Below are 8,948 nucleotides of genomic sequence, written 5' to 3'. Positions count from 1 at the left end.
AGAAATATAATTAAGTTACTTTTCAATCATAAAAGCGTATGATTTTCCAACATATATTGCATCTGCCCAACCTCATTGATCGGTGTGCCTGATGTTTCAAAATATGGCGACCAGTGTTGTTTGTTACTGCCACCGACAGCGCTGTAATGCATAGACAGCGTTGATTGTAAACCTCTTTATAGTGAATCGTATCGCTGGTTCTCTGGAACATTTGGACCTCAGCCCACTTTTTCCGGTAGCTGACATTGTCTTGCCATTTCGCTCAACAACGCCCAGGCGTTACCACTCACGCGACTTCATGCAATCTGAGGGCAGTCGTTGTTCTGGCATCGCGTGGAACGGTCACATACAGTCAAGTCGCACCAGAAATATGAACACTTTGCAGATGTTGCTAAATTAAGTCTGGAAGTTTTAGGTGGATAGAAGGAGCAACAATGAGTGATTAATCGAATTATTCATGGAGGATGCGTCTAATTATGCACTGAATCAGATAGCAAATTTGTATCGTCATTCTTAGTACGTGGTGACCGTTGGTGGGCTTTATTATTACTAGAACGATTATTAACCCTACTGTGACCTGTTCTGGCGTGATAGCTTAGTCTGAAAAAGCTATAGGGCAACAGCAAATTTCAGTTGAAAGGCGATCTAAATTTAACTGTCAATATCAACATGTTTGGGTCTAAGCAATGTCAGGAAATGTACTACTTACGAACTCAACAAACGAAGTAAAAGCTATGGTCTGCCGTCCTTTAAAAGCAACTATTTCACTTAAATTGAAGAAGAAATGGTGACTTTGATATTCGTATTCTGTCTGTAAACCATCCTTTACCTATGTCCAATCGGGCAAAGGAAACTATTTCGATTAAGAACCGGATGAATATAGCGGGAGCGAGGTAACAACAGTTAATATAGACATGGTGTGCGTGTGCTCTACCAACACATTTTCAAAGCCTGATAAGGATTATTTGCTGAATATTGTACCCGAAGCAGCTACTGGGATCCGTTGTCTCATTACAGAGTAATTCGTTAAGTTTTCTTCCCAACTACCTTTCTGACTGTATTGTACTGTTGCAACCTGCACCCAAGAATATATATAATATACCCTGTATGCCAAGTTTATACACTGAAGAGCCAAAGAAACTGGTACACCGGCCTAATATCGTGTAAGGCTCCAGCGCACACGCGGAAGTGCCACAACATGACGTGGCATGGACTCGATTAATGTCTGAAGTATTGCTGGAGGCAACTGACACAATGAATCCTGCAGGGCTGTCCATAAATCCGTAAGAGTACGAGGGGGTGGATATCTCTTATGAACAGTACGTTGCAAGGTATCACAGATGTGCTCAGTAATATTCATATCCGGGGAGTTTGGTGGCCAGCGAAAGTGTTTAAAGTCAGAACAGTGTTCTGGAGCCATTCTGTAGCAATTCTGGAAGTGTGGGGGTGTAGCATTCTCCTCCTGGAATTTTCCATTTCCGTCGGAATGCACAACGGACATGAATGGATGCAGGTGATCAGACAGGTTGCTTACGTACGTGTCAATTGTCCGAGTCGTATCTAGACGTATCAGGGGTTACATATTATCCCAACTGCACACACCCTGCACTATTACAGAGCCTCCACAAGCTTGAATAGTCCCCTGCTGACACGCAGGTCCATGGATTCATGTGGTTGTCTCCATACCCGTACATTTCCATCCGATACAATTTGAAACGAGACTCGTCCGACAAGGCAACATGTTTCCAGTCGTCAACAGTCCAATGTCGTTGTTGACGAGCACAAGCGAGGCGTAAAGCTTCGTGTCATGCAGTCATCAAGAGTTCACGAGTGGCCTTCGGCTTCGAAAGCCCATATCGATGATGTTTCGTTGAGTGGTTCGCACGCTGACACTTGGGCCCAGCGCTAAAATCTGCAACAATTTGCCGAAGGGCTACACTTCTGTCACGTTGAACGATTCTCTCCAGTCGTCGTTGATCCCGTTCTTACAGGATCTTTTTCCGGTCTCAGCGATTTCGGAGATTTAATGTTTTACCGTATTCCTGATATTGACGGTACATCTGTGAAACTGTCGTAAGGGACGATCCCTACTTCATCGCAACTTCGGAGATGCTGTGTCCCATTGCTCGTGCGCCGACTGAAACTCCACGTTCAAACTCACTTAAATCTTGATAAGCTGCCATTGTAGCAGCAGTCGATCTAAGAACTGCGCCAGACACTTATTGTCTCATATAGGCGCTGCCGACCGCAGCGTCGTATTCTGCCTGTGTACACACCTCTGTATTTCAGAAAGCATGGGCATGTCAGTTTCTTCCAGCTTCAGTGTATAAAATACGTTTATGCTGACAGCACAGTTAAACATTTAAACTTTCAGAAAGGTGAGTTGTGCAAGAATGTTGTCACCGTGCAGCAAAGCACTAATACCACAGCATTCTACATTTTTTTAATTTCTTTATCAGAGAACCCAGCGACTAACTGCCATCTTCCAGGATGGTTATGCTCGGTTTTGACGGCACTGGTGCCGAGTGCGAGGACTATATTCGGCGAGGAAAATTTACCGATGGATATCGAATCTTTGGAAAAGACTTTTGCTTCCAATGGCTATAGTGACGCCGATGGCAGCGAGTCGTACAGACAAGATTAAAGAAAGAGAGCTGAGAATCGCCTCCCCACCCTGTGGCTGGATGCACGCGAGCCAGTTACAACTGCGTGTGCTCGCAGCATCAGAAACCGTGTAACGATCGGCAACATAGCAGCTTTAACAGTGCAGCAGTAACAGACCGAGGTAGACGGCGTAGATGTAAAAAGAAGAAGCAGGCAGTCTGTCTGCTATACAAGAAATCAGTTTTGAGGACCCTACATCCTACGACGCCGGAATATTTGTCATATTTTTAACATTTCTCGTAAGTTTATTTCTTAGCGCTACCGTAGAGTGAATGTTATATTAATTCAGCTAAAACTAGTCACGCCGTGAGCAGAATTTTAAGCTGGAGTCAGTAGTAGTGATGAGGCAACCGACTGGTTTTAACAACCGACTCGCCAGTATATTACTTTTTCCTTCAATCGGTTTTTTAAGTCAAGTGAAACAACCGTATGAAAATAGTTTCTGCGACCACGTCAGCTATATGAAGGTTTTTCATCTACTCTCCGAGTCTGAGTGGTTTCACTTAATGTGAGACGACCGACGGACACAAGTGTCTGAGCCTCTGACGGTTAAAGGACTTATAGGAATGTTTTCACTCAGTTTGCCGGTTTGATTTATTTCACTTACATAGTTTTTCAACAGCTTCAATTGATCATGAATCGTGACTAGGGGTGCCAACTTTTAGAAACAAATACCATATCTTATTTCAAGGAGAAATAAATAAACAGTGTATTTCTACTAATGAAGTATTTTCGAAATTATGTATTTATTTATTTAAATACGAATTTTACGTACATCTGGAATTAAATATGGAGTTTCGGTTGCTTTTGAAAGGTTAATAACTGCTGCTACGTTATAAATTTACGCTTAATTAAATGAACATTTATTTTTTTATTTAAATTTACTGAAGCTCTGTCTTTATCTACCGCTGGTTTGCGTCCATCACCGATAATTATATTTTGGTAAATGCTGAGGAGAAGTAAACAGGACGCGTATAAGACGTTTTCTTTTTAATTGTTTAGTGACCTAATCATTTGCTTTTGAAGCATATACTGTCTCTTGTCGGAAGTTCTTCTTGCGAGAAACATTTCTGTTCATTCGTTCATTTTCTTTTAATTTCTGTAATTAGTATAATTTCGTAACATTAATCATCCTTCCAAATACTGTATATTTCGTTGAATTTAACTTCAGGATCACTTTTTATCCAGTCCCATGCTCCCTTCCACTCGCACGCACGAGTGTTTCGACATCCTGATCCAGACACAAAGTTCACTATAGACGAAAAAATCAACCAGAAGCTACTCATTGACACTCAATAAGAAGTCAATAACGGACGATAGGCGATAATATAGTGCAGTAAACAGCAGTGATTTGACAATGGCAAAATGATCTAATGTTCCCGCGCATAACTGAATGCGGCCAGACTCCGTCGACTGCCTTCGTGCGTTTGCTCGCACAGGCCGTATAACTAGAAAGAAATGAATGAATAGTAATTATACGATCACGCAGAGCTAGAATGGACTGAATGGACTGTTTTTGTTCGGTTTCTTCCACAGACTTATTTCACTCAAAGAAATAAATGAGTTGTCTAAAACGGCCAGTAGCGGCCTTTACAACTGGCGAAAAGAAGACCGCTGTGACTGACACCAGCGTGGTGGGGCGTGCGTGGACATCTGTGGCAGCTCCAGCACCGCTGATGCTGTCGATAACGACAGTCGAAGTACGCGACTCGTTCTGCAGTGGCCAAGAAAACCGAAGCGTGGCTGAAGCCAGCTGCCAACCGTGTCGCCAGTCCCTGATCCTGCTGTGAAACAGCCGCAAACAAGCAGCGAGACAATTCTGACGCATATGCGGACTGGCTACCTCGCGACCGCCGTCTACAACTAGGCAGGGCGAGCAGAAGCCTCCTCCAATCATCGTAGAACGTCTGAAGCAGTGGACAACAGCGAGCTACACCTTCATGACGCAGGGCTCTACACCGTGCGACTACATCTCGCTAGCTGTGAAGATTTCCGGAAGGTGAGGCGGCGGCACTGTCGCTGCCCTCTTACACACACGCCATTGTTCCGGAAACGCTCATCTACGCGGTCTTCAGGAGGATGCTGCTCTCGGGAACATCGGACTTTCTGACGTAGAAATGGAGCACTTTGGCCTTGTAGTGCGTACTGTGTTGCGCGTTAAGGACCTCCACAAGCAGAAAGAGTCTCCATGTTTCCTGGTGATCGCTGTAGACAATCTGGACAACAGAAAAACTGTTTCAACTGAGAGAACAGCCGACTCCACAGTTCCTGTCGAGTCTCTCTCGCTGCCAGGGGAGTGGGGCTTGTGGCACGCTACTGCTGCTTCCCTGAAGCATGCGTTTTAAGCGCTGAGCCAACCATGAGGGCACCGCTGCCCGTTACTAAGATAACAGAAATTCATGCGCAAAACGTGCAGCGGTGCGCACTTCGTCAGTTTCCGTGGCTGTAATTTCAGTAATAAATCATACGGTCTCTGGTGGCCCGTAGTTAAGAGGGTTGGAACTTTAATAGTGGCAACTGTTTATTTACAGATCGTAAAAAATAGATACGTGTTTCAAAGTTTTAGTGATCTTCAAAGTAGTCACCAGCATTGTGTATAATCCGTTGCCAACAATGTGGAAGTCGCAGGATACTCTTAGCGGTGCCAGTTGTGTTGACAGTTCGAGCGGCGCGGTCTATTGCCCGGCGAATTTGTAGCAGTTCTGACGAGAATGCCGTGAAGTTTTTCCTTCGGTTTAGAAAACGAGTTGAACTCACGAGGGCTTAAGTCAGAGGAGTGCAGTAGGTTGTATAGCACTTAGCAGCCCCATCAGCCAAACAAATCAGTAAGAGCTTGCACTGTACGTGCTTGACCATTGTCCTGTAAAATGATGGTCAGGTCCTGCAGAAAGTGTCATCACTTCTGTCGCTAAGCTGGCCATCAGTAGTGTTCCAAAAATGAACAGCATAGACAAAGGAGTGGTGACACTTTCTCCAGGACTTGACAATCATTTTGCAGTACAATGCTCAAGTACGTACAGAGCAAGCTGTTACTGATTTGTGTGACTGACGGGGCTGCTAAGTGCTATACCACCTACTGCACTCCCCTGACTTAAGCCCTGTGAGTTCAACTAGATTTATAAACTGAAGGAAACACTTCAAGGCATTCGCTTCACAACTGCTACAAATTCGTTGATCTGTTAGACCGCGCCGCTCGAGCTGTCAACACAACTGGCACCGCTAAGAGTATCCTACGACTTCCACATCGCTGGCAACGGGTTATACACAATGCTGGTGACTACTTTGAAGATCAGAAACTCTTTGAAACACTTATATATTTTGTGCGAGCTGTAAATACATAGTTGCCACCATTAAAGTTCCAACCCTCTTATTATCAGCTGAACCCGTCCTAGTTCTCTTTCTAAAATTTCCAAGAAATAAAGAATAATCGGATACTTGGAGGTGAAGAAGAACGCCGTTCATTACACAGGTGATATTGCTATACAGTGATTACACGGAACCGGCTGAAATAAAGCACTCCGTCTTCAGGCCACAAGTGGCCCATCGGGACCATCCGACCGCCGTGTCATCCGCAGCTGAGGATGCGGATAGGAGGGGCGTGTGGTCAGCACACCGCTCTCCCAGTCGTTACGATGGTTTTCTTTGACCGGGGCCGCTACTATTCGGTCGAGCAGCTCCTCAATTGGCATCACGAGGCTGAGTGCACCCCTAAAAATGGCAACAGCACATGGCAGCCCGGATGGTCACCCATCCAAGTGACGGCCACGCCCGACAGCGCTTAACTTCGGTGATCTGACGGGAACCGGTGTATCCACTGCGGCAAGGCCGTTGCCCCAACCGGCTGAAATAGCAGACTATATTTTCAAGTGAAAATATGTATTTTAAAGGTGAAAGCACTATGTCTAGGAAGTAGTGCATGTGTTGATTTGGGCTATTTTAAGTTTTGAATGGCCACATTCTAACTAAAACGCCATAATTAAAACACAGAAAATAGTTAATGGTACACATGTCTGTATTAAATCCGTGGCACAATTATGACAGCTGCTGCTAGGGCTTAGAACGCGTGAGCGCTGCCTATTTGTACTATAACGACAGCTGCATCGCAGCGAGGGCTGATATTGCCGTGGTGGGCGACCACACTTCTCTCGCCGTGAACCCCTGGCGAGTTCGCAGTTGCACTGCTGTAGTGTGCGTGGATCCATTGATTCGCATCCACTGCCACAGCGCGACCGGAAATTACGCTGCGAGCTAGCGATAGCAAATTGTTTGAGTGCATCGAGCCTGTGTTAGTGCATCTTTCCTCTGTCGAGTCCAGTGAGGTATAAGGGCATTGTTGTGTACATCACAGCAGTTGACACTAGTTGTCTTACGAGTTGCAGTGATCGTCTTCAGAGGGGAAGCGAGTTATTATTTGAGACCAATTTGATACATCGCAACTGTGCGTTTGAATACACTCAGGCTCTCGATAAAGACAATAAGGATTTTTTTTAATATCTTCTCACAAACATAATAATTTGGCCCAGGACGTAGCCGAGCGTTTGGGATGTATGTCAAGCAAAGAAACTAGTATGACGTCACAAGATCGTTGTGGATGCCTGATTTCCCCTGGGCCTCGCCTCTATACAAGAAACGTGGCTCTAAGCACTATGGGATTTAACATCTGAGGTCATCAGACCTCTAGACTTAGAATTACTTAAACCTAACTAACCTAAGGACATCACACACATCCATGTCCGAGGCAGGATTCGAACCTGTGACCGTAGCAGCAGCGCGGTTCCGAACTGAAGCGCCTAGAACCGCTCGGCCATAGCGGGGCCCAAACTCATGTTCCGATCATCTCCAAAAATAGGAATGTTATGGGTAGCATGAGAGATAATAATCCTGGGCTTAGTACATCTGGGCTCTGTCGCATTCTCTGCTAATGTGGCAGGTGTTATATAGCACACACTGCGTGCTTAGGCGCTCGGACATCATAGTGTAATTCCTCGTGAACTAGCAAATTTTGTCCTGTGCGTATTTTCGGTAGAAAATTGACGCCATACAATGACAATTTTGGAACACTGTAACCATAGCTGCGGAAATCATTTACTTTCGAGCCATACTGGAGTCTACAGTCGAATGCAGCAGATGAAGGAGTGTGAAACAATACGCAAAAATCATGCTACTATGTGTTGTTAATGGTCGAAGGTGACTACCTGGGATGAGTATTATTTCAATACTGATGGCCTGGGGAAGCTGGCATGGGTCAAAACGGAGTTTCATGGAGCTGGTGTCTTACTTCTGGGAAAGGGGGAACCAATGCTGACAATGAACTGTAAAACATTGAGAATTGTGGAGTGTGTGGCAAAGAATGAACGCTTCAATACAAAAAATATCTTTGAAAGTGGAATAATAAAAAAGATGGTACTCTAATTTTTGCATTAATATGTGCTAATTACACGTGTTGTGTACACGATCTGACATAATTGCTGTGTAATGATAAAGAACATTTACAAAACACGAAGACTATCATTAGCAAATAATAAAAATACTCCCGTAACTGGAACCGTATTCTCCTCCTCCATTATTCTAATCCACACTCTATCACCTTCTACTATATTATAGCGTCTTCAGTAAACATACATTTGATAATAACTTGCCAGATTGTCATTCTTTAACCTTTATTTCCTACCGGTAATATCCACAGACCGTAATTTTGCTATGAATGTTTTGAATCGCTACTATGTTAGCTATCGCGTTGTTAAATCCAAGTGCACTCATATTCCTTCACCCTATATACGTAACGTAAGGCTTGGACAAGAAGGCAAGTCAGCATTGACTGAGCACAATTTAACGGAGGAGCACACTTCCGATTTCGAGAAGACGTCTGTTATGTGTCCAGCGAGTGGTTTCTGAGACAGTGTTATTAATGAGGCAATCGAAAGATGTGTGACACCAAATCTCGGGCGTCATGATAGGGGATTTGCTCCCCGTGCTGTTTGGCAGTCTGCTTTGGAAGCAACAAGACAGCAGCAACACGCTACATCCCGGCGGGCAGCGCTGGACGCCAAGTTCGATCTACCGACCACTGGGACAATCACCAGTTAAAATGTTGTGAAGCGGCCATTGTGGAGACTGAAATGTCAGCGGCCACCGACAGCTAAAAAAGGAGACGTTGTTAGACACCAGTCCTCTCCCATAATATCTTCCCCAGCTCGCTCCTACAGGAACTCATCCATTCGCCATATCTTCTTCTCTTCTTGTACCACCTTCAGACTTAATACGTAATCGAAAATCTCCCCCCA

General features: G+C 44.7%; 1 pseudogene; it reads right to left on the bottom strand.

Moving 5' to 3' along the window:
• Positions 1–6,379: 6,379 nt before the first annotated feature.
• Positions 6,380–6,497, bottom strand: LOC124723938 (annotated as a pseudogene).
• Positions 6,498–8,948: the final 2,451 nt, after the last annotated feature.

Source organism: Schistocerca piceifrons, chromosome 1 (assembly GCF_021461385.2).
Source record: "Schistocerca piceifrons isolate TAMUIC-IGC-003096 chromosome 1, iqSchPice1.1, whole genome shotgun sequence".
Classification (NCBI taxonomy): domain Eukaryota; kingdom Metazoa; phylum Arthropoda; class Insecta; order Orthoptera; family Acrididae; genus Schistocerca; species Schistocerca piceifrons.
This window is presented reverse-complemented; position numbering and strand designations above follow the sequence as displayed.